Source organism: Rhinolophus hipposideros (assembly GCF_964194185.1).
Source record: "Rhinolophus hipposideros genome assembly, chromosome: 9".
Classification (NCBI taxonomy): Eukaryota; Metazoa; Chordata; class Mammalia; order Chiroptera; family Rhinolophidae; genus Rhinolophus; species Rhinolophus hipposideros.
Window position 1 is genome coordinate 62,773,530 of NC_138055.1, and position 25,054 is coordinate 62,798,583.

Below are 25,054 nucleotides of genomic sequence, written 5' to 3' on the forward strand. Positions count from 1 at the left end.
GGTGAAGGTGGTGGCCAAGAGTGGTGTTAGTGGCAGTATCCTCATGAGGCTCCTCCGGTGGGAGGTTCCGAACTGCATTCCTAGGAGCTTAGACTTGAGCTTCTTTTTCTCCAGACCTCCCACTAAGCTACTAATAACTCTTAATAAATTTTGCTTAAATCAGCCTGAGTGGATTCTAGAGTTTGCAACTTAAAAAAAAAGAAAAAGAAAAAGAAAGAAACAAACTAATAAAAAATTTTGATCTGTGAAAGTAGGGTAAATCTAAAATCTGTCAGAATCTAAAACGTGGAATTGGGATTAAGGGGTGAGGGGTGCAGTTGGGCAGAGGCAAGGTGTCTTTTGTATGCACCAAGTCCAAGAGTTAGCCAATACTGATTTCCTGAAGGAGGGACTCTCTGGCTATAGCCACAACATAAGATGGAGAGAAGTCCCATGATGTAGAGCTTTGAAAGACTGACAAGGACAACTGCTTTCCTAAAAGAAGCAGTTAGAAACAATGACTTCAAAGTAATAGCCGGAAAGTCCTGTGCCTTCCTCCCATTAATTAACAGTTCTCTGCAAGATACCTCGTTCTGGCCCATTGGAAAATGTCGGGTTCAGGGGGAGTCTCACCACGAGAAGCTATGATTTCAAATTGTCTCAAAGAAGTGGACATTGAAGTGGGACTAGGAGAGGACAGATCACTAATGTCAGAAGTAAAGAGGAAATCTTCAGGTTTAAAGACTGTCCACATAGGACCTTTGGCCTTGTCTATATGCACACAAGTTGACAAGAAACAAGGAGAAGACCAACCAGCTAAGATTTTCAGGACACTACATTGTCAAACATACCTCAAGCCTATGATTTTATTTTTAAAACAAAATCTCAGGTCTCTAGATTCACTCCAGCACGAAGATAGCTATGGAACAAGAAAGACCCTAGAATAAGAAGGAATGTGTTCTGGACTCAAAATACTCTGCAGATATCTTAGTAAAAACTGAAATCTTGAAGGGGCTCCAAATATCAGTAAGAGTCATTGTGTTATCCTCTTTCTCATCTGTTGGAATTTTTTTTTTTTTCACATACGGTTGATGAACTGGGAGAAGGGAAGTGGTCTAGAAAGGATTAGGGTGTGTAGATAGGACACTGCTGGCTATTCAAGATGGAGAATTGTCGCCTGTGAACAGAAACCATGCTGATCTCCCTGTTCTGTTTACCTTTCTCCACTGCTCCTTACAATGACTTCCTATATGGACACTATCAAAATGGTCCCATCCTTCTCCCTCTCGACACAACCGCTTACAGCATAGTCAATCTAGGGGGCAGCTGAAGTACAAATGACAGTGGCTCAAACCCCTTTGCAAGTGTGGGGAAGGAGTTTGGAGTAGGCAGTGGACGAGCTGGGGATGGAGGTAGGAGGAGCTTTTGTCTTTCCTCATGAGCTTTGATTCAGAGCTCATGCTTCTGCTGATCATTTCCTACCCATAGTGCTGTCTCATTCCTTTGAGTCTCTTCATTTGTACCCAACCTCATATAAAAATTAATGTAAACAAATAAACAAACAAAGCCAACACCTTTGTGGGTATAGGAAAAGGCTGAGGGAAGCCAAGGAAGTATTTGTATCAAGGTAATACAAATACCTTAAAAACCTCGGACTTCTCAAGTTTAGAAAGACTCTTGGCCATTTCTGTCAATTCAGGTTCTAATGCTGCCACCCCCATCCCCACCCCTGCTGTTTCTTGGATCCTTCTTTCTTTCTCTTGCTGCTTGCCATCTCAGTCAAACCGTACTAATTGTGCCCATATTTGAATGCAGAACATTTTGGCCCTTGCTCCATTCTTCTCTCTTTTTCCAGATTTTGGCAAAAAGTGCTTATAAAAAATTTCAGAAAATTTAGAAAAGTACAAAGAAGCGAAAAGTGTGCAGCATGCAAAACTCAGCGTCTCTTAAGGACGGTCTCCATTTCTCCCATGTCTCATTCGTGGCCTTCGACCATTTGGCTTGATTTTTTAGGACTGCCTCATTTCATTTCAGAGAAATATAGATCCTGTTTGAGATCCAAGGAGGCATTTGTCTGTTCTAAGGGCCTCCCTCATCTCCATCTATGCCCACAATATTTGGCAGGTGTTCTTCATAGTTTGTGGTTTGGGATTGTAGCTGTTTCCTTTTTTCATTCATGATGGGGAGATTTTTTTTTTTTTTTTTTTTTTTTTTGATGGGGAGATTTTTTCCTTCTATTTTTGTTCCATTGATTGTTTTCCTTGGATTTTTAGGAAGAGGAATGGCCTAAGTGTTTTTACTCTGCTGTCTTTTAACAAGATCTGCTTTTAAAAATAATTATGTGTCTGCTTTTCATTTTTCACTTTACGAAAAAGTTAAGGGAAGAATAGATACCAAATTCTAGCTAATTTTAACTTGTTTAGGTGCCTGATAAAGAGGAGCTTCCCTGAATGGCAGTCAGTTCTGTTCTGAAGATGGCGTTCTCATGGCACTGACACCCTGGCTAGTATTTTCCCAGGGAGAGATGGCCTCGCTCCCTGGGAGCTGTCACCATAGATTGCCCATGCTGAGAGAAGGGGCCACAAATTACACCAGCTGCAGACACTTACAGAACACATGTAGGGAAGATAAAGGCTAATGCCTAAAGACTGAGAGGAGTCATAGCTCAGCTGTAGAACAGCAGGAGCCTGCAGAGGAAGACAACCTGCTAGTTATACATGCCTCCGCCTGCTCCGTGAGGATCCATAAACTGTTCCATCATTCTGATGCCATCTTGGGAAGAAGGGAGGAGAGGAGATCCTTAGAAGGTACAGAATTGACTCCAATAGGGAATTTCAACATTTATTTTAGCCACCCCACCCCTCCAACCCCCCCCACACTTTTTGATCACCCTGGAAGAAGCTATTACTTAGCAAATTTAGGTTTATTTCCGCCATCTGTAGGAAGGAGAGCTTCGGAGCAAGATTAAGTCAGTTACAGAAAGCAAATACGTTGCTATTTTTATACGTCTGCTTTGGAAGGTGTAAATCTTGACCTTTGCAACATCTGAGATTTTAGCTCCGTCTTTCTGTAAGGGGCAGCCTGCTGAAAAGGAAAACTGCTCCGGACTGGAGATGACCTCTGTACTCCTGGCTCTGCCACTAACTAGCGGTGTGATGTTGGTTAAAACAATCTTCTAGTTCTAAATTTCATGAACTCTAAAAATGTAGGGATTGGACTAGATAAGTGATTTCCCTGTGTTCTTTTTCTTTTGTTTTTTAGCTGTGCTCTTTGTTAAACAAAATCTTATTTAGAGAGACAATATAGAAAATCCATACAGTTGGAGTTTCCTCTGGCAAAGTGGGGAGGAGATGTCTGGGACCAGATGCATAAAGGTGCCCCCCACACCCCCTCCTTGTGGGTACCCCCAGGAGTCCCTAAGTCACCACTGAAGATTATGATCTCTGGTCCTTTTTGATTCTAATCCTCAATGATTCAATATCTGCCTGAGGCTAGGAGTGGCTGGCAGCAGCATGAAATAATCTGCTCTGTGGTCCCTGGGCATCTGAGGAGGTTGTTTCTAACTTGTTCTTTTGGGGACAAATCAATGATCTTAACATTAAAGCAAAAAAAAAAAAAAAAAAAAAAAATTCCCAGAACTCCATGGTGGTTGGAGGTTCTCTCATTTACAATGGAAAAAAAGCTTGAGGTAACTTGCAAACTAGAAAAAGGTCATATTGTATGATTAACATGGCAGAGTCATGACCTAGACCTGGCCACAGTTTAGAGTTTCATATGTTCTGGGTACTAGTGAGTCCTGACAACACCCCAAGAGGTGGGTAGGATCTCCATGTTAAAGACAAGGGTACTATCGCAGGTTAAGTAACTTGCTCAAATATCACACACTACCACAGAGAATCATAACTTTTTTAAAAAAACATTTACTGTCATAAATAAGAAGTTCAAATACACAATCAGTTAACCAAAACCATGGAACATCTCACCCCACAGAACGTACCATTCAGTGACTCTCAGAGCATTTTTGCACATGAAATGGAGAAGGAAAATGTTTGAGACAAACAATCTGAATTTTAAATGCAAATCAAAGGTCCTTGCAGCAGTGAATAAAGCCTGTGGGTATTTCAGGGAGGTTTACCAAGAAAGCAGGCATCTTCCCCTCCACTTCACGGACTTAATATTTTAACAAGTTCAGCCATTCCAGTCCATGCAGAAAAATACTCTCAAAGGAATATTTACAATGTGGATCTTATATTAAACATTTGGTTTTATGTACTTAAATATTTATAAAAGCATATGTGGAATAAATTTTAGTCCACAAACTGAAGTGTGCAAAACATGTCAATTTCTTTATTTCTTTAAATTAACTTGTTTTCTGACTCTTAGCCTTCATCCTTCCTCTAAGATGGTAAGAATGTCTATCTCATCTTTTGGGGGCCCCCTCTCCTTCCCAGAGTCACACTAGAACCATGAAGATTTACTTGGAATAAGGACAGTTGAGGAAGGGCCTCTAATCTCCAGTTTTTCAAGTTACCACTGGCGTTCACACTGTGAGGCCCACAAAGTGCCCTGGTGTTTTGTGGTGCTATCTGGGGTAAGGGAACTTTGCAGAGGGTGCCTCTTTCTAGAAGCCATCTCCAAGAAGCCATCTCCTCTGAGCATGCTAGCTGAATGGCTTTGCGACTTGTATAGTTTCACAGGACCCCTTGCTCAGAAGAACCCTGTATTTGCTTTAATGCTCTGCTATTGTTGCCACATTGAAATTTGAACAAGGGGCCCCACTGTTTCATTTTGCATTGGGCCCCCCAAATTGTATAGCTGATACTGCCTATGAGTTTAGTCACCTCCTCCTTGGCTCACTTTCTCAGTGGGGTCTGCAGTCTTCCTTCTCTACCCCATTAGGCAGAAGAGCTTCTGTCTCTGATTCTGCCCTCCAATGCTCTGTCCCTCTTCCTTAGAGTCTGGGGAACTTATCTCTTCCATGGCCATAGGCACTTAAAAAAACAGGAAGAGCTACAGATTTCAGAGTCTTCTGCCTTCCATCCTGTGAAAATCCAAAAATCTGTGAGGCAAGGAAGCACAAAGGGAACTGGTTTCTTCTTAAACTGGGAAAAGAAAACAAACGTGGGGACAAAAAAGACACCTGCATATTTCAAAAAATTATTGTATCACCTATGTGGTTGAGTTTTAATTAAGTTATTCTCATGATCAGTTTTGATGATTTGGGCCTATGAAATGGGTCTCCAGGAGCAGAATCCAACATATACTGCTACACCATCAAAAGCAAGGGAGTAGACACCTAAGCTGGGTGTTGCTACCTATTAGTAGTAGGGTGCCATATACATTCTAGCTCAAAGTGGGACACTTTTGAAAGGGATACTATCAATAATTGCACCAGAACAGTAAGAATGAACTGAGACCACCATCGCCAAGCAGGGCTACACAGTCACCCCATCTATAGATGGAGTCAGGATTTGAACCCAGGTCCGTGTGACTCCCACAGTTTTGGTGTTAATAAGGATAATTTGTGGTTCGCTCAACCAATTGCCCTGATGCTTTCTCCCACATCCATCCTATTGTGGTCCTGAGGACATGGCCTGAGAAAGACTAGGTTCACAACTGGAGAGTTTTATTCATGAGGATCCCAAGAACTGCATTCCTCAGTTGCAATTGGCCAGTGCTCCAGGCATGAATGAGGGAAGTTTCATCTTCAATATTTACTGAAAACAGACGCTGAAGTTTGAGAAGCAAATGTAAAGTGCTCATTTCAAAAGCCTCTTTATATACATGTTAAATCAGTTTGTGGGAAAGAGACCACAGAGATTGTTTAAACATTCATACTGATGACACAACTGTTCTAAAATATGCAGTTCCTTGTAGTTATATGTGGAATTAATTGCATATGGAGGAAGTCATCTTTTGAAACTGGATTAAAAGAAAATAGTTCATAACCCAGTGATATCAACAGGCACACCATTGTGCTGGCACTCAGCTTCAGTGTTTCTTATCGTAGCCACTCTCTGAAGACAGCGTTTTCTCCCTCAAGGCGTCATGACTGAACTATGTAGGTCTGTGGAGAGAGAGAGAGGGAAAAAATAAAATAAAATAAAATCGGTCCAGAGTGGAAGAGATCTCACTTTGGCACAAGAGGCGCTGTTAGGAGTCCCTCTCTGGACTTTGAATTCTGGAGTTGAGCTCACTTCTCCATGTCGGTCCCTCAGTGGATAACTCGGAGAGCTGGTCCCTCTCTATCCTTGAATTCCATCAGAATAATGTAGCAAGTATTTGGAAGCACAATTTCCTCCCTCACTTCATAGCACATTTCAATATTCATCCTTAAATGAATTACCCACAATTCTTAGCAGGGCCTCTTGTTAACCACAAAGCAGTTAGATAGCTATGTTTAGAGAGAAACAGCTCCTTATCTATTGCACTCCAAGGGAAATCAGCAGTCATTTCCTAGAGATGGTCTTAGTGCTGCTGTGGGGCTCCAGTTTCTCCACGATATAATCAGCCCTCAACCAAAGCTACATAAAGTTGTGTGACTCCCCCGCGTGTCTTACTCATGGCAGGAATCGCACTTTTAGTACATCTGTTGTTTTTACATTTCCAGTCCCATTAATTTTTCCTTTTTTAAAAAAGATACGAGGAGTTGAGAATACCCATATTCACTTTGAAGTACCCTCACTTAAATGAGAGATTTGGGAAAAAAAATTCGAGACATGAGGCAATCCTAAAAATATGAATAAAAGAATATAAATATTTCTCCAGCCTCTCTAGCCTTCATTAAAATACACAAGAGGAAGAAACCGGTTTGCCCTTTTATATTTAATTTGGACTCTAACTTCTTTGAAAACTTCAGCAATATGATTAATTTTAGCTTATCTTATGGAATGTCTGTCCACCTATAAAAAAAAGTCCATTCATCTTCAGAAGAGCATAAATATGCCTCCGGTTTTACAGTTATTTTTAATATCTCTTACATATAATTGTAATGAGATCTATTTCCAGGACAATTATCAGTTACATTTCCATTATGCTCTATTAGTTTAATGGATGGAAAACTTAAGCAAAAATAAGCTTCCTTGAGTGAATATGAATACAGTGTTCATCAGAATAACATGAATAATTCAAAGAGCAAAGAGACCCTGTTATTCGATCTAACAAGATCAAAGAGAACAAGAAAAGAGAAGAGGAGACAGAGAAGGGGAGGGAAAGAAGAGAAAAAAGAGGAGAAGAAGAAGAGCTGGGAGTTTTAAATAGCAAGTAAAGGTGTAGAAAATTTCATTTTCACATTTTTTCTTTGTTATACCGCATAATGTTGGAAAAAACTGTGGAATAGTGAAAAGAGGATGGGGACAGGCACCAGAAGTCCTAAGTATCTAATTTTCCACTTTTCTATCTCCCAAAGTCCCAGGCTCATGTGAGGTCCATGCATCCACTTAGGAAGCGCTTTGTCTACACAAATGCACTGAAAACAGTGTTACATTATTTGATGCCTTGAGGTGGATCATGTTAAAAATTATTTCCAGTGTGGAGTTATAATCAAATTATAGCAATAATGTATGCTTCAAATTAGTGATAAAAGCAACCTGCTCAATGAGAGATAGCATACTCAGCTATTAAAAATCATATTGCTACAGAAAAAGATAGCTATTTGGTATTTCAAGGCCACAGTTCATTTCTTATATTTGAACTGAAACCTTTAAAATGAAAACCTACACATGGGAAATGAATGATCAATTTTTCCTTCCTAGGTAGGTCACCCTCCTTGGGAAGAACGGACTTTTGGTCAGAAGACAAAGGACATGCTTTTCTCTGGAGAAATAGCTCCCCATTGATACATAATGAGCAGATGTAGAATCCTTAAGTAGAGCTCCCACCAGTAGTGTGAGCTGTGTCAGCGCTAGCCAGCTGGTCCTCGTCTATTTTGCAGTCAAAGAAAATGGGAATTTCGCTTGTATCGCAGTTTCCAAGGATAGGAAGATTCGATCCAGACCAGGTGTGGGCAGAATGCCCAAACCCAGGTAATTTTACAACAAACCTTGCTCAGGTATGGCCAGCAGAGCTGTGGCAAGCAAGCACACGGCCACAGTTGCCATTTCTGCAACAAGATTACTCTCTGAGCGACATCCTTGGGTTTCCTCCCCCAATTGGTAACCAAATGTTCAGGGAGCAAATTAGAGTCATGAAAGTCCACTGGAATGGTGGACAACTCGTGGTGTGATTTCTACCATTCATTAAACCAACACTGGTATTTCAGCAATCAAATGTGCATTCAGGGCAGCCCAGAATGTGGAAGGCAGGGGTGGAGAGTGAGGAATTACCAGATAACCGTCACCTTTGGCCCATTTGCTTCTATCTATATAATCTTGGAGTTGGGATCATATTTATTAACACACATAGCAGGCAGAGTTTTCAGGTATTCACATGTAATTGTGTAGCAAATCTTGGGCAATACACTTTGCTTTTGTCTAACCCAGAAAGGTGAACTGGAATGAGAGTGACTTTTCTGGATAATTCGATCCAATGGAATAATACCCTGGAGTCACGTGGTGATGTTAAGGTTCCTGCAGCTCATGCCTTAGAACCCAGTTACATGGGAGACCATGTCTGAACAATGTCCTTTAAGGAATTCAGTAACTAAACTCCACTGGACAGCAAGCAGCCAAGACAAGCCTCTTTAATGCCAAATTCCACTCTAGTGGGTCATGTTATTAGATGGCTCAAGTGAATTTGGGCCAGGAAAAAAGGGGCTCCTTTCCCTCAGTAGCTGGTTTTTTTGTCTGAATTATCCAGATAATTGCCTCACTTTTCCACTTTCTTTTGCCTGCATGAAGTAGAGAGGCAGCTCTACTTAGATTTATCTTTTGTTATAGTAGTATCATTACCTGTAATTCTCAGAAATTCTCATGAAAATGTATAACTTTTGTATATTGCAAAAAGAACCACCTAATTCCAAATGGTTATTTATTCTTTTATAATTTTTTTTCATTTGTTCATTCTGATTCATTCAGAAAATATTTACTGGACAAACAAAACACATATCCTTATGTAGAGGGCTCAATTATTCAGAAATCTCTCATCAGCTGAACAATCTTTTAAGTGTTATGAAGCACCAGAAAAAAGTGAAAATTTTTGGAAAAGTTCTCCTATGTTTCTTTAAAAACAAAGAGACTACTAACCACTATGCTATGTACCTGAAACTAATATAATATTGAATGTCAACTGTAATTGAAAAAATTTAAAATTAAAAAAAGCAGTCATGGGGATGTAAACTACAGCATAAGAGATATAGTCAATAATATAACAACTATGGTGACAGATAGGTACTGGAGTTCTTAAGCTATATGTTTAATCACTATGTTGTACACGTGAAACTAATATAATATTGTATGTCAACTGTAAATAAAAAATTAAAATTACTTAAAATAATAAATAAAGCAAATGGGTCAAAATATAAAAAGTAATAAAATAATTAAAAACGAAAAGGCTGTTTCCTTAAACATAAAAAGTTGAACTTGTAAAACAAGTGTATTATTTGAAGCTGACACAGAACATTTTGCTTGAAAAGATTTCAGGCATTAATATTTAGTGCTGACAATATCAGTTCCCCCAAATAAACTGTATCTGTCTTTGAAGACTGGAGAAGTAGAAACCCTTATATTGTGTCTTTTTCTCCATTGGATGGTCATTTAGATCCAGGCCACTTGTATCCTACCTACTCAACTCACCAGGTCATCCTGTAGAGTCCGAAAATATGAAATGAGACTACATGTAGAGTGAAGTTTTCTCTCTGCCTCACCCCTCAGTTCTGCTCTCTCAATACTCCTTCCCAAACTTAGGAGCCCATTGAAAAAGAAAGCAATTCATATTTGAAGGTAATCCATGTGGTATGTATCTCTTTTTCTGCTATGGAATTGATAATTGCTGTCTTCCTTGTCTCTTGTAAGCAATAACAACAAATAAATGAATATCCCCCTGCTGAATAAAAGAAGTTATGTTACCCAAAGGTCAAGTAGAGAGAAGTTATGTCCTAAGGGTGCTAAGAGTCATTGTTATATTTGCTGATCATTTTCAGATCCTTAAACATGGTCTGCAGTGACCTGGAAGCTGGGAATTGAGGTAAGAGGGCGGACAAACAGTTATATGACAATAAAGCTAGGCGGCTCACCTGTTATTTGCCTGGTGGTGTTACTGCTCTCATGAGTGACATCAACACGATTCCAGCTCTTCAGAAGGGGTCAAACAGAGGACAGAAATTGTTGCAGGGAGATTCGAGCATCAGATGAGTAGATGCATTAGGTGATCATAAATTATTTAACATTGAAGTTATGTGAATCCCAATTAAAATTGTTACTTATTGTTGCACTTTTTTCATCCTTTGTGCATATGAGAGAATGTAAAATGTAATGCATGTGTAGAAAAGTATATGCATTAAAACACCTGTGAAATCACCATTTAGGGCAAATATAGAACATAGCCGGCACCTCGGAGGTCTTCCCATGACCTTTGCTGATCACATGACTACCATCCTGACTTATGGTAAACACCTCTTTTCTTTAGAGATTTATCCCCTAAGTATGGATCTCTAAGCAATATGGTATAATTTGCTTGTGTTCTAAACTTTATATAAAAAGAACCATATACTTGTAATGTTTTGCTATGTTTGTTCTGTATTGTTTCTGAGATTGACATATGCTGTTAGATATAATTGCCCTTCATTTATTTGTGTGGTTGGACCCAGATAAGTTGCAATGGCTGAAGGCTTAGGCAAGTCCTGAGCCCCTATGACTTTGTACTTCATTAATACTTCAGCAGGACTGATTACTGGGTGTTCATGTTTCCACTGCAGAGAATACAATCCCCTCTTGGTAACTGAGATTGGTAGAGATTTACTGCAGGTTTTTAAGTAGCATGTAGCATCATTGAGAGGACGGATAAAACTGTGTCTAAGGTGAGCCATTTGTAACCATCCTTCCCTCTCCTCAGCCACACCACAGTTTTGGGCACCCAAGCAACTCCTACCACTCTAGGATTGGGACTCTTCAATCTCCAGCATCAAGTTGTCACTGCCTTGCTCTTAAAGACACTGCAATTAGAAACTGACCTGATTAAGAAAGTACCATGCTTACGAAGCCACAAATGCCTCAGACTCCAGAATCATTCTGTGCCTGATACAAATGCCACCAGTGAAAATGAATAACAATGAATGTCAACTGTCATTTAATATATATATATGGTGGAGTACAGCATAGGGAATAGAATCAATGGAATTGTAACAGCTATATACGATCTCAGAGGGGTAGTAGATTGGGGGAGGGGTGTTACCACTTCGTGAGGGGTGTAAATGTCTAACTATTACATTGTTTTGTACACCTGAAACTAATAAAAATAAAAATTTATTAAACTTGGGGGGAAAAAAGGATGTTCCTTTGCCTTTCGTCTTGATACCTGAGAAAGGTACCTATGCTAGTGACTAAACTTCTGCCGAGATTGCCAAAAAAGACAAAACACTTCCATGACATGCTTACCCAGCAGAAATAACAAAAGCATATGAAGGCATTTGGTTTGTAGAGCCTAAAAACATCTGGAATTTTAGCTGAAGTAGGTGGGAAAATGTAATCTTTAGCTTTCCAGTCTGTGTTATACAGGAAAGCACATTATAGCAATGGTTTTCACACTGGATATCAGGACGCATCATTAGTTAATAATGAAGTACTGGAAAAAATGAAATAGAACAGAACAGAAATTTCAGAGAGCATCAACTCAGTATAGGTAAGTACTGTTTTATGCAACACACACATATGTGTATATGGGATTGCAATGTAAGACGGTAGGTTGAGTTAAAAAAGAAGTTTGAAAACCACTGCCCTAGAAAGAGTGTGGAATCGCTGTTGAGTGTCATTCCATCATAACCACCATAACTCCTACTATTGAACATGGAAAAATAAACACGTTCAGCAATGAGACACTTGGCAAGTCTTGTTGGCCAGCGAACTTCTAACAATCTACTTTGGAGCATTGTCGTGTCTGGATCATCCTCTCAGTCTGACTAATGAGACAAAGCTGCCAGCTTACATTAAGTCTTCTCCACAAGTTTCTTAAGTTTAGCTAAGATCAGGTCCAGAAAAGATAGAGATTGGCACTCTGTGTGTTGCAAATAACTGGCAGAGTGCTACGACTGCTGCCACAGATGTTTGTGTCCACCTGTTCTGCTTTTGAAGTCATCCTCCCTGAATCCCTTAGGTATCTTTCTGAAATACAAACCCGATTATTTCACTCCGTTTTAAAACATTCAGTAGCACCCTTTGACTTATAGCTGTGATTTCCAAACTTGAGGTGTTTGTTAAAATACAGATTCCCACATCCTCCTCAGAGATTCTAATTTAATAGCTTTGGGATGGGGCCCAGGAATCTTTACTTTTAGTGGGAACCTCTGGTGAATAAAAACCAGACTCCTTAGCATGAAAAAATAAACAATTTGGCCCCACACCAACCTGGCCCTGCCTCAATTTTTTCAGTTTCTTCCTCCTGTTTCACCACCAGTCCCCCTTTCCTATTTCCTACCCTCCCCCAGATAATGAATTACTTCTGTATCCTTACATTATCACATGTTGTTTCTTTTGACTGGAACATTCTACTCATTCCCACTCTCATCAAATATTTCCTAAGCTCTTACTCACTTTAAAGAACACAGCTCCAATATTACCTCTGTAGGAAACCTTCTCTTATATGCTAATAAAGTTTATGTTCTTTTGTTACTCCATATATTTTATACCTACCTTTATTATATAATACATTGTTGTAAGTCACATTGAATTGTAATTGTTTGTTGATACTATTTTTCCTACTAAAACCAGAAGCTTATTGGATATAAACACTGTGTCTTCTTGTTTTTCTGTATTTCCATTGCCCGGCACATGTAAAATTACTATCAATATTTACATATGATATAGAAATGGCTAGCTGGATGGACACATGGTTGGATGAATAGAATCGCTTCTGTAAGATATGGTTTTCATTTGATATTATTCTTCAACAGAGATTAGGACTATTACTGCTGGAACAGCTGGTCTTCCATCAGGATAGCTGATGCCTTTGGAAACAAAATGGAATATGTGCTAAGACCAGGTTTTACAGGATTTAGCATGTGCCATCCATGGATGTCAAGGCTGGAGGGTCATGGTTTGATTAGGAACTGAATTTTGGTGAAGTTTCAAAATATCTTCCCTCAAAGTGCTTATCAATTAGGAGAAGGAAAATGGTGACTTTATGGTGGAGAAATTAGTAGACATCAATTTGTTCCAGCGAATAATAACATGCGAGTTGTGGGACAAAGTGGCCTCACGGGTGCCTTGATGTGATATCCCAAGAAAAGCACATTATAGGATTCCTGCAAAGAAAACATGGCCTGATTCTGGGCATGAGAAGTCATCACACAAACTCAGATAGAGGAATATCTACAGAATGAAAAGATGGAAAGACCAAAAAACGATTCCAGATTGAAGGAGATTAGAAATGCATAGCAATTAAAAGCAATGCATAATCTTTGGTTGGCTACTGGATCAGAAAATAAAGAGACAGTATTACAACAGTGGAAAAACTTGAGAGTATTTTGTGAAGTGGGCGGTAGTGTTGTATTGATGTTTTCTTAATTGGTTGTACTATGTTTATATAGCACAATTGGTGCTTTTCTTTAATAGACATTGGAAGAATTAAGAGTAATGAATCATCAGGTCTGCAATTACTCAATTACTGCTAATGTGGTTTTAAAAAGAATAATGAAAAATGATAATGAAATCTATCTATCATGTATCTATCTAGCTAGCTAAAGAGATGGAGATGGAGCAATGTGGTAAAATATTAATAATTGAAGAATCTGGGTATAGAGGATATGGGAGTTCTTTGTACATGTCTTAAAATTTTTCTGTATGTTTGAAATAATTAAAAAATAAATTATTGATTTCTACTTGTGGCCAAGATGGAGTAACAGGGAATTTACTTCAGAATTATCTTCTTGCCTCAAACAACTGCCAAGGCAGCTTGAATTTGTAAAACAGAGACCCTGGGACAGAACAGAGACCCTCACAGAAAAAACTCTGGAGATCTGCAGAGAGTTGTTTTTAAGTATTCAGAAGAGCACTGATCGGTATACATACATCTCTTCAAGGCTGGAGAAAGCATTAGAGAAAAAGTATTCAGCACTCACAAAGGGCCAGGAATAGTGCGTATTTCCACCAGCCAGACTGGAAGAGCTCATAATTCATGGGGCACTGGCTAGAGTTAGAAGGATCTCGCCTCAGTACTGGGAACATATTACCAAGATTAAATGCTGCTCTGGTCCAGGCTAACAAACCTTAAAAAGTAAGACTCACCCAAAAGGATCAAAATGTTTCCAAGAAAATTAACTGCATTCCTGAACAAAGCTCAAGAATATTTATAGGTATACAGAAATATCCAGGACCCAACAAGATAAAATTCACAATATTTGTCATCCAATAAAAGAGTACCAGGTATTTTAACGAGCAGGAAAATATGACCCGTAATGAGAATAATCAATCAATTGAAACCTACTCTGAACAGACACAGATGTTAGAATAACAGACACATATATTAAAAAGAGTTATTATAACTGTATTCTAGAAGCTTCCCAAAATAGACATATAGAAAATGCAAAAAACAAATACAAAAAAATCAAACAACTTGAGCTAAAAACTACAATGTCTGAGATAAAAAATACACTGGATGGAATTAAAAGCAGGTTAGACATTATAGAAGAAAAGATTAGTGAACCTGAAAACATAATAAGAGAAGCAATCCAAGATGAAACACAAAGAGAAAGAAGTATTTTTAAAAAGTGATAAGATCTTCAATAGCTATGAGAGCTTTAGCAGCCAAATGTGCGTGTAATCAATCCCCAAAAGAGTAGAGGATGGGAGAGAAAAACAATTTGAAAAAATGACGGAAAATTTCTAAATTTGATTATATCTATAAACCCACAGATCCAAGAGTCCCAATGAGCTCCCAGCATAAGAAACATAAAGAAAACTACAGCATGACATACGATAATAAAATTTCTCAAAAGAAGTGAAAAATAGAAAATCTTAAAGGTGGCTAGAGAAAAGCCACATGTTACATACAGAGGGACAAAGATAAGGAAGATATCAAATTCCTCATCTGAAACTATGTAGGCAAGAAGACAGCAGAGGAACATCTTTGAAATACTGAAAGGAAAATAACTATCAATCTAGAAGTCTATACCTGAAGAAATAAAGACCGTTTTCAATCATACAAAAGCTGAAAGAATTTATCACCAGCAGCTCCTCACTATAAGAAATGTTAAAGGAAATCCTTCAAGCAGAAGGAAAATATTATCAGATGAAAATAGGGATCTCCTCAAAAGAATGAGGAGAACCATAATAAAAACTGTGGGAAAATAGATATAATTTATTTTATTTTGTTTAAATTTATTTTAAGAATACATATTTGATTATTGAAACAAAAAATTATAACAATGTACTATGGGGTTTATGACATATGTATAAATAAAATGGATGATAGCAATATCATAAAGGCTGGGAAGACAGAAATGGAAGCATATTATAGATCTGGATAAAACAGGAATATTTTTAACAACTTTATGTCAACAACTTCATTAACAAAAATGAAATGGTTAAATATTTTGAAAGTATTATAAAAGGCCTAATAAATCATAACCAAGTGAGGTTTATTACAAGAATGCAAGTTTGGTTTAAACATTAAAAATAAATTAGTGTAATTCATCATATTAACACACTTTAAAAATAAATTCATTTAGTTATCTGAGTATATGCAGAAATAGCATTTGATAAAATCCAACATCCATTCATGATTAAAAAAAAAACCTCTCAGCAAACTAGGAATAGAAGAGAATTTCTGCTTAATCTGATAAAGACTGTCTTGGAAAAAAAAACACAACAACGACAACAAACCCTAGAGCTAACACAATACTGAATGGTGAAGACTGAATGTTCTCCTCCTAAATTCAGGAAGAAGAAAAAGAAATGCCTTCTACTACTACTAAACATTGTACTGGGCTTAGCCAGAGCAATGAGACAAGAAAAAAAATGCATTTATTTTGGACAGGAAGACTCAATTTGTCTTTATTTGCAGAATGCATGGTTGTCTATGTAGAAAATCTGATGGAATCTACAAAAAAACTACTAGTGCTGATAAATATATTTATCAAGCTTGAAGGATCAAAGATCAATATCAAAATCAATTATATTTCTATATATTAACAATTAGAAATTGAAATAAAAATACTATATGGGATACCATTAAAAACATAAGATACTTGGTGATAAATCTAGATAAAATGTTGGCAAGCCTTGTACACTGAAAACTACAAACTATTTCTGAAAATGAACTATGACCTAAATAAATGGAGAAATATACCTTTTCATGGGTCTTAAAGTTCAGTATTGTTAAAATGACAAATTTACCTGTACATTTGATGCAATACCAATGAAAATCCTAACAGGCTTTTTGGGGGAGTAGAAATTGGAAAATTAATTCTAAAATTCATATCGAAATGCAAAGAACCTAGACTAACCAAAACATCTTTGAAAAAGAAGAACAATGTTGAAGGGCTTATACCACCTTATTATAGACTTATTGTAAATTCTTTATATAGAGTCATTATAAAACTAAAGTAATCAGGAAACTAGCATTGGTGTAAATATAGACAAATAGATCAATGGAACAGAATAGAAAGTATAGAAATAGATCGACACGTACAACTGATGGATATATGATGGTCAGAGCACACATAGACAAGTAATATTTAAAATAGGTGCAAAGGCAATTCAGTGGAGAAAGAGTAGTCTTTTCAAAAAATTATGCTGGAAAACATATGCAAAAACAAAAACAACAAACAAAAAAACCCCCAAAACAAAAAACTTGGATTCCAACTTAGAACCCTATAAAGAAATTAACTCAAAATAGATCATCAACTTAAATGTAAACCTAAAACTATAAAAGTGTAAAACATAGGCAAAGATATTTTAGAAACCATACCAAATACATGATCTACAAAAGAAAAAAATTGGACCTGATGAATCATTAAAAACTTAGCATTAAAAACTTGTGACCTTTGAAAGATTTTGTTAAGAGAATGAATGCACAAACCACAGACTGGGAGGAAATATTAGGAAATCATTCATCTTACAAAAGATTTGTATTCAGAATATATTTTTAAAACTCTCAAAACAATAAGAAAACAAACAAACACATTAAAAATTCAGTTAAAAAATGGGCCAAAGATTTTAATACTTCACTAAGATACTTTACAAGACACTTCACCAAAGATAGTACAGAAATGGAAACTAGGCACTTTTTATTAGGGAAATGCAAATCAAACCCACAATGAAATACCATTGACAGTGACAAGTTCTTTTGTCTGCCCTAATGGATGGATGTCTGCAGTTGCACATATTAAGGAAATTACAATGGCTATAATTAAAAATGCTGAACATGTCAAGTGTTGACAAAGATATAGAACCCTCATACATTATTGGTGAGAATGTAAAATGTTATAACCAGTTTAGAAAATTGTTTGGCAATTTCTTAAAAAGTTAAACATAAACCTATCATGTGATCGAGCCATTCCACTCCTAGGTATTTACTCAAGAGAAAGGGAAGCATACATCCATATAAGGATCTGTACTTGAATGTTCATAGTAGCTTTATTTGTGATAGCCAAATGTCCATCAACAGGTCAATCGGTAAACAAATTGTGGTACATCCATTCTATGGACTACTACTCAGCAATGTAAAGGAATGAACTACTGATATACACAAAAACATAGAGAAATCGCAAAAGAATTATGTAGAATGAAACAACCTAAACAAAAAAGAGTATGATGTACGCACTTCTATAGTGATAGAAAGTAGATCAGTGATTGCCTGGGGAGGACGGGGTAGAGAGGAATCGGAGGGAGAGATTACAAAAAGGCATGAGGAATATTGATTTTATATCCTTTAATTGATGTTCACTATCATGATTATGCAGTGATGGTTTCACAGGTGTATACATTTCTCAAAACTTATCTAATTGTACACTTTAAATAAGTATAGTTTATTAGGCAAATTACATCTCAGGAAGCTGTTTTTAAAAAGCAATAAAATAAAATATAAAAAAAGTATTAATGAGCCTTTTATAAGCAGATAATGCATGTTAAGCAAATTAAAAACTGGCAGAACAAACTGGTGAGGTAGGAAATATGTCTACTGGATACCCTTATAAAAGAAAAAAATTATAAAAACAACAAAACAAAACACCATTCTTACTCTAGGTTATATGTCTGTCTTTAATGTTGTACATTAAAGGCACATCAGTATAGGTAGACACAGTCTTGAAAAAGTTAAATATTCCTCATGTTTGTCATCATCGTGCTGAAGAAGAAAACTACACTGTGAAGTCAGAACTTAGGCAGACAGGAGAGGATTACTTGTCTCTCTTTAGACTTTGTGCTCTAGGGTCTTGTTATTGGGGACAACATTTAATTTCTGCCAGGGGATACCCATCAATGGGTCACTCCCCAACCTCTCAATAACTCCTCCCCCAAAAGAAGTGCAGTGACTTATCTGATTGATGAGTTTGGAAATGGAAACAGCTTCCTTTCCTCCTACCATCCCCTACCATCCTCTGGAAAAAGCTGCTGTTACATGACATGAATTCTCCTCTGTTCCTTCTCGATGTAATTTCTTTTTACAGAGTCAGTCTGCCTGTCCCCAATAATGGAGAATCCTGACAAGATTAGATGCTGCCTGAACTGGGACTGGATGAGTAAGTCTGTGATTCTGCTGTCCAATATCAAGAAGAGTTAACTCCCTACAGATTCAAGCCACAATTTCCTAGATCAATTTTATCATTAAACAAGGAGGTGGTTTTTGTCTTCATTTGCTGATCACTTTTATTTCTCAATTGGTTCAAAACTTAGTGGGGATTATAATACATTGGGCTCTCTCAAAGATGCAGTAAATCTGGACATGAAGGTCAAGGAGAGCTAGAGTGCCGCCCGGGGCACTATTGCATGGAAGCAGGCTATGAACTAGGCAGGAAGATGTCCCAGAAAGGAATCCAAGCTGCAAATAAAGAACTGATTTTGGATTTTGAAAAAAGGGTCTAGCCTAGATTTTACTTTTTAACAGAGATTCAGACCAAGACCTTGTTTTCATGTCTGGTCTATTAGAATGGTAATGGAAAACAGTGTTCTGTCCGAGCCTTTAGTTCACATCAAGTATGGGCCTGACAGCCATCGTTAATGAAGTAGTAGCCTGAAGGATTGAATCAAGGCGATCTCATACCACAACATCTAGAAAACAACAACAAAAAATGATGATACAAAAAACAACCTTCTATAATTTGGTGTACAATGTTCAGAAACACCTCTCTTTTCAGTTGTACAACTAACAATACTAAAGTGTTGGGGAAAAAAAAATCCATTCTATCATAGGTGTCTTGCCCATATGTTCATTCATTTCTCCTTTTTAGATCCCTGAAATTGACTTGATTCATGTCCATTCTTATTCAATTCATTGAACTTCCCCAAATATTCCCATTAAATCCCTTTTGTCTGCTCAGGTTAACCAGAATTTCTTTCTGTTGATTGCAACTGAGAAACATTAATTGACATGTCTTGTTTCATTAGATAGTCAAATCTTTTTTTTTTCTGATCCCAGGAATCAAAATTATGCTAAATACATTTGCAGGTGTCTCTGTAATGGATATAAGAGCTGTGTATGTTCACACACACACACATACCATTCATACAATAGATTTTTTTATACGTTTTTTTAAAAAATCAAATCTTTACATTTCCCCCCATTAGAGCAAAAGATGCATCTCTAGATTCCAGTTGTATGATACAATAACTGTATCTAAATGAAGTTACCATGGTTTTCTCTGTGAAACTCAAATTCTTTACCGATTAGGTGAAAGGCTATATTGTAGGTCCCTACATCTCTGCTGCTTTAATGGAATTAATTTGGAGGGGGCGGTGCTCTGATTCCATGAGGTTTTGTGTATTCCCAGTGTCCATCCAAGTGCCAGCCACATTCTAGGCAAAAAGTCAAAGGGGTCATTCACCATATCCTTCCAGCAGCATCACTGCTGGGGGAGCACTGTAAGTCGAAGGCTAAATTCTCTATGGGAAAATACCGTGCAGTGTGACTTTGAAAATTACGAAGATAACTCCCCTAGAGTTGATGTTTCTCCCTTGCACCCACAGATTGTTATCCTTACTTTGCATTCGTGGTAAGTGAATTAAAGTTCTATTGCATAAACTGCTGACCACCTTACACTGGACTGTCTTTTTATGATCCAACTCTTGGTTTTACTTTCATATGAAAAAAGGAACCAGGTTCCCAAATGTCAAGACGATTTGAACTACTCCAGCAGTTTTGGAGATTTCTTTTAAAGAAGTATGAACAACATATGCCTTCAAGATTCAAAGCATCTGCTCAAAGCATTTATATTTTGTATCCTTGATCTGTGAGCAGATTGTAGAATAATCTTCTGCCACCTGAGAAGGGTGGTATTCTTGGACGATCTGCAGATATTATAGAGACTGCATTTCTTGCCCTTGGAATGAGCAAACACTCTCTACCCACATTGGATAGAAAGCATTTATGTTAGAAGCTGTCTCTTTAATTTCTAATACATGTAACAATATCGTGGCGTTGTCTTTTCTGGCACCATTGCAAATACCAAATCCTATTCAGTCAATGGGTGCATTTTCCTGAAGGTCATCCTGCAACATGCCATCCAACGTTTTTAGATGGCAAGTTGTCAAGACAGCATCAAGTGTTTTTACCATGTGATATAAATAGCAAGCTTTTTCTCTTGCGTAGAGTTTATAGCTTTGAACAATGACTATTTTCAGTCAGTTAGTGCACTGCCAATAATCCCGTGAATTCATTAAATATTCTAGTCTTGTGTGAAGCAGAATGCTTCTTATTGTGATGAATGTTTGAGTCCCATAGATGGTCAGAAGCGAAGTACACACATATTGAAGGGCTATTGTTGAAGCCAATATTATTTTGTTGACTTCAAGATCGTTTGAAGGCCTCACTTGGTTGTAGAAATTTCAGAAAACACGATAAACGATACCATGCTTGTCCATATGCTTCCAAACGGTCATTAAAAACAAACAAACAAGCAAACAAAAAAAAACAAAAAGAAAAGAAAAAACAGCAACACCCCCTCCACACACACACACACACACACACACACACACACGTTCCAGAGTTTGATTATAAGTATATTTTAATGGGTAGAATTAATATTCATTGAAACATAATAATAATTCCTGAAAGGATTTGCATTGCCTGTCTTCTAGTTGTGTTTGTTTGATTAAGGTGACATTTCGTCCCCAGAAAAGGTATTCAACATCTGCAAGGATTATAGAGAGAACTTGACTTCTTCAAAACTACTCTGGATCCCCTTATCTACCCTGTATCCTGCAAGGTCAGGAAGGCAACCGGACCAACTTTTCCCTCCAACTCCATCCTCCAACTCCAACTCCACCCCCATCAGCCACTATATTCTTGGTATATATAACAATAATAGTTCTTTATTTCCCTGGCCTATTTTAAGCTATTAACAAATAGAAGTTACTCTTCTGAACCTCTTATTGTAGCAATTCCCCAGAATTGCCAAAAAAAAAAAAAAAAGGCCGTCTGTTGTCTCAACTATCTGTGCAACTAAGTCAAGGCTTAACTTTATGTTCTTCAGCAGAGCAATAGGAAAACATCCATCACCCAGTGACAGGTTGGTTCGTCTGCCCTAACGGACGGATGTCTGCAGTTGCATACGTTAAGGAAACAGAGTTGACCACCCTAAGGATACAATTAGAAATCTCAGAACTTCAAGAAAGTAAGAACTTCTGCAAAAGGGGCAGATTCTTCCAGAACACAAAAGCTATTTCCTAATTGTGTATCTCGTGCGTTTCAAATTCACATTAAAGTTTTAGTCCTTGCTATTGCTGTCTGGTGAGTGCCATGTGGCACTCGATGCATTAGGCTTTTGACCTTTCACTCCCGAAACAGCATAAGCAAAATGGCTCTGGTTGCTCTCCTTGTGTGGAGGCAAGCTGGCTTTGGGAGCCCACGTGGAAGTGCGGGCAAAGTGGTGAGAGGCAGTCTCCAAAATGGGACTGAAGCATGCAGGATTTCTGTGTAGCAGCTTTAGTGCACACTACTTCCTTCTAATCTCTGACACAAACTTCCCCTCAGTCTCATCTTCTAACTTGCCTGGAAAGTAGCAGTCTTCATATTAGGTCTTCTTCAATTTCCCACTATTGGACCTATAAACCTGTTTTTATTTATCCACACCCATTCCTTCCATCTAGTTATAAAAAATAATCACTGTCAATATTTATTGAGAATTTATTGCATAACAGGCAGGTTTACATACGAGTACTTTGCATATGTAAACCCAATTAATTCTCACAGTTCTGTGAGATAGGTACCTGTATAATCAATATTTGGTAGATGAAGCCACTCAAGGACAGAGAATCTAAGCAACTTATTTAGTCACACAGCTGGCAGTATCCAAAAACAGGTATCCTGACTCCTGTCTTGTCTCGTAGAAAAGAACTCTGTACCAAACTCGTGTACCAAATGAGGAGGCCCACCTGCTGGTGATTAATGCCTCTTCCCGTGCTCTTACATCTGCTTTCTGTAAATTACTTGAGTACACTCTCTGTGCCAGGGGTATGTAATGGGACGCAAAAGCTATTAAACAAATAGTCACACTAACTCATGCATAATAAATGACAACATGAGACAGCAATGCACTAACAGGAACACATACAATAAAAGGGACTTAACCTAGACAGGGGGATCAGAGGAGGCTTTCCAGGAAAAGAGAGACTTACCCTGAACAGTGGAGCATGGGTAGAAGGCACCCTGAGGGAGAAGGGGCCAGGACTGTTGTTATGGAGGAAGCCGGACATGTCAAAGATGAGCCCCCAGCTCATGGTTGGCTCCTCTGAAGGCCAGTCACTCACTATTTTTGGAAGAGGAACACGTAGGCAAGTTTCTTGACTGGAAGTCATTTTATTATATATTTATATAGTATACTATATTTATATAGTATTTTATGCATCTTGTGTATTTAAATATTTCAACAAATATATAAAAATATATAACAACATATGTATAGATAATAGATAGATATACACACACATGAATGTGGGTGTGTATGCACGTATGCGTGTGTCCCCAACCAAAGGTAGAGAACCCCAAACAAGAGAACCAATCCTGAAACATTAAGAAATAGATGGTAGAGGGGGAAGAGGAATAACCAAGGACCCAGAAGCTCATGATTCTAGTTCCAGTTTAGCAATTAACTCACTACCTAAATGACCCTGGGCCTTGGTTTCTTCATCTGTAAAACGGAGATAGCACTGCCTGCCTTGGTTTAGCTCCCAGAGTCATTGATTGTGAGGATTCATTGATATTATTCATTGAGGGGAACCAGCTTTGAAAACATTCCCATGCTTTGGTGAAGAGCCTTGGAAAGCGCCCGTTAAGTGGAGTGTGGAGATTCCAGGGACGTTTGCTTCAGTTTCCTCTGCATTATTGGATTTCTTGTTGCAAAAAAAGTGTGTGTGCTTTGTGAACCAGAATTTCAGAGCCCCAGACTTCCTTAACAAGTACAGCACATGTCCCCAAGGGTATACAGTACACACTCGCCTTTTAACAACTTCACATTTCACTTAATGCTCAGCGTTTCTGCTTCAAAATGAATGCCACCCCATGGCTGGTGTTGGCTGTGTGTGCCAGGTTGGTCTTAGTTCATTTTGTCAGTGATTAACGCGGTTGAAATTGGTTGAGCAAGGAAGAGAACTGCTGTTCTACTTGATAAAAATAAAATACATTCTTTCAATAAAGAGACGGAGTAAACAGAAAGCAACTGACTAAGGAGAAGGAGGGTGGTCTTGACAGCTACAGAAGAGAATTTAAAGTTTGGCATTGGAGGCTATTGGCTTCCTGTCCTAAATGTGACACGTTGAATTGCGTGACTTGGATATGCACATATACACACATACATACTTATGCTTCTATACACTTCTCTTTGCGTGAATATGTAATTATGTGTATTTATATTCATAGCGCACCCCTTCCAGACTTCAGCAGGCTCTCAATTATACTAGAGTAATTTTATACTTTAAGATGATTTCCTGTCATTTTAAGAAATTGGAACTTTGATCTATTTTAAATTTATTTCTATTGTTTTAAGTCAGGATTTTTAGCTGTAAGCAGCAGTCAGAAAGCTACCTAGGAGAAGAATTTATTCAAAGGCTTTTGAATACTCATGGAATTGCCAGATAACTCAGAGCACAAGATTCTGAGCTCTACAGACAGCAACAACACCCTGAATCAAGCTGTCGAACTACTCTGGTAAGCATGGCTCCTATGCTTGCCCTAGACTCTGCAGCTGGCATCTCTTAGGCTGCCAGCTCTGAGCCCTGGAGGCTGCCTCTGGCACTGCTGCCCCTGCTGGCTCAGAGCCTCGATCACCCTGAAGCCGCCACAACTGCCAGAGTGTTCGTCATCGTCCAAGCTCCTTGCATCACCAGTTCCAGATTCTAAGTCTGTGATGGGTGTATTTGATTGTGGGAGCCTGGGTCACATGCTTGGGCCCTAGTTGTAAAGAAATGTGGGAAACAATGAATATGTATCATTTCCAGCATCTCTGCCAGTTAATAACATGCTCTTCCACCAAAAATCCCAAGGTGGGGAAGGCTCCAAATATGGGTAAGGAGTTCAGATGTTTGTCAGGCCACCAAAAAGAATGACAAATGTCCCCTGTGACAGAGTAGTGCCAGCAGGGGCCAATTCCAAAGACAGAGGCTTGAGCCTGGCCTCGTTTTCTAAGAAAAGTCTATGAGAAAGGGAGTCTACACGATAGATATCTGGTCTCAGGAAGAGTTGCAGTCTCCCAGGAATCCCCTGATATATTACAACAGTAAGAAAGCAACACAGCTGAAGCCTGAGGAACAGCTATTTCCAGGAAGGTTTAAAC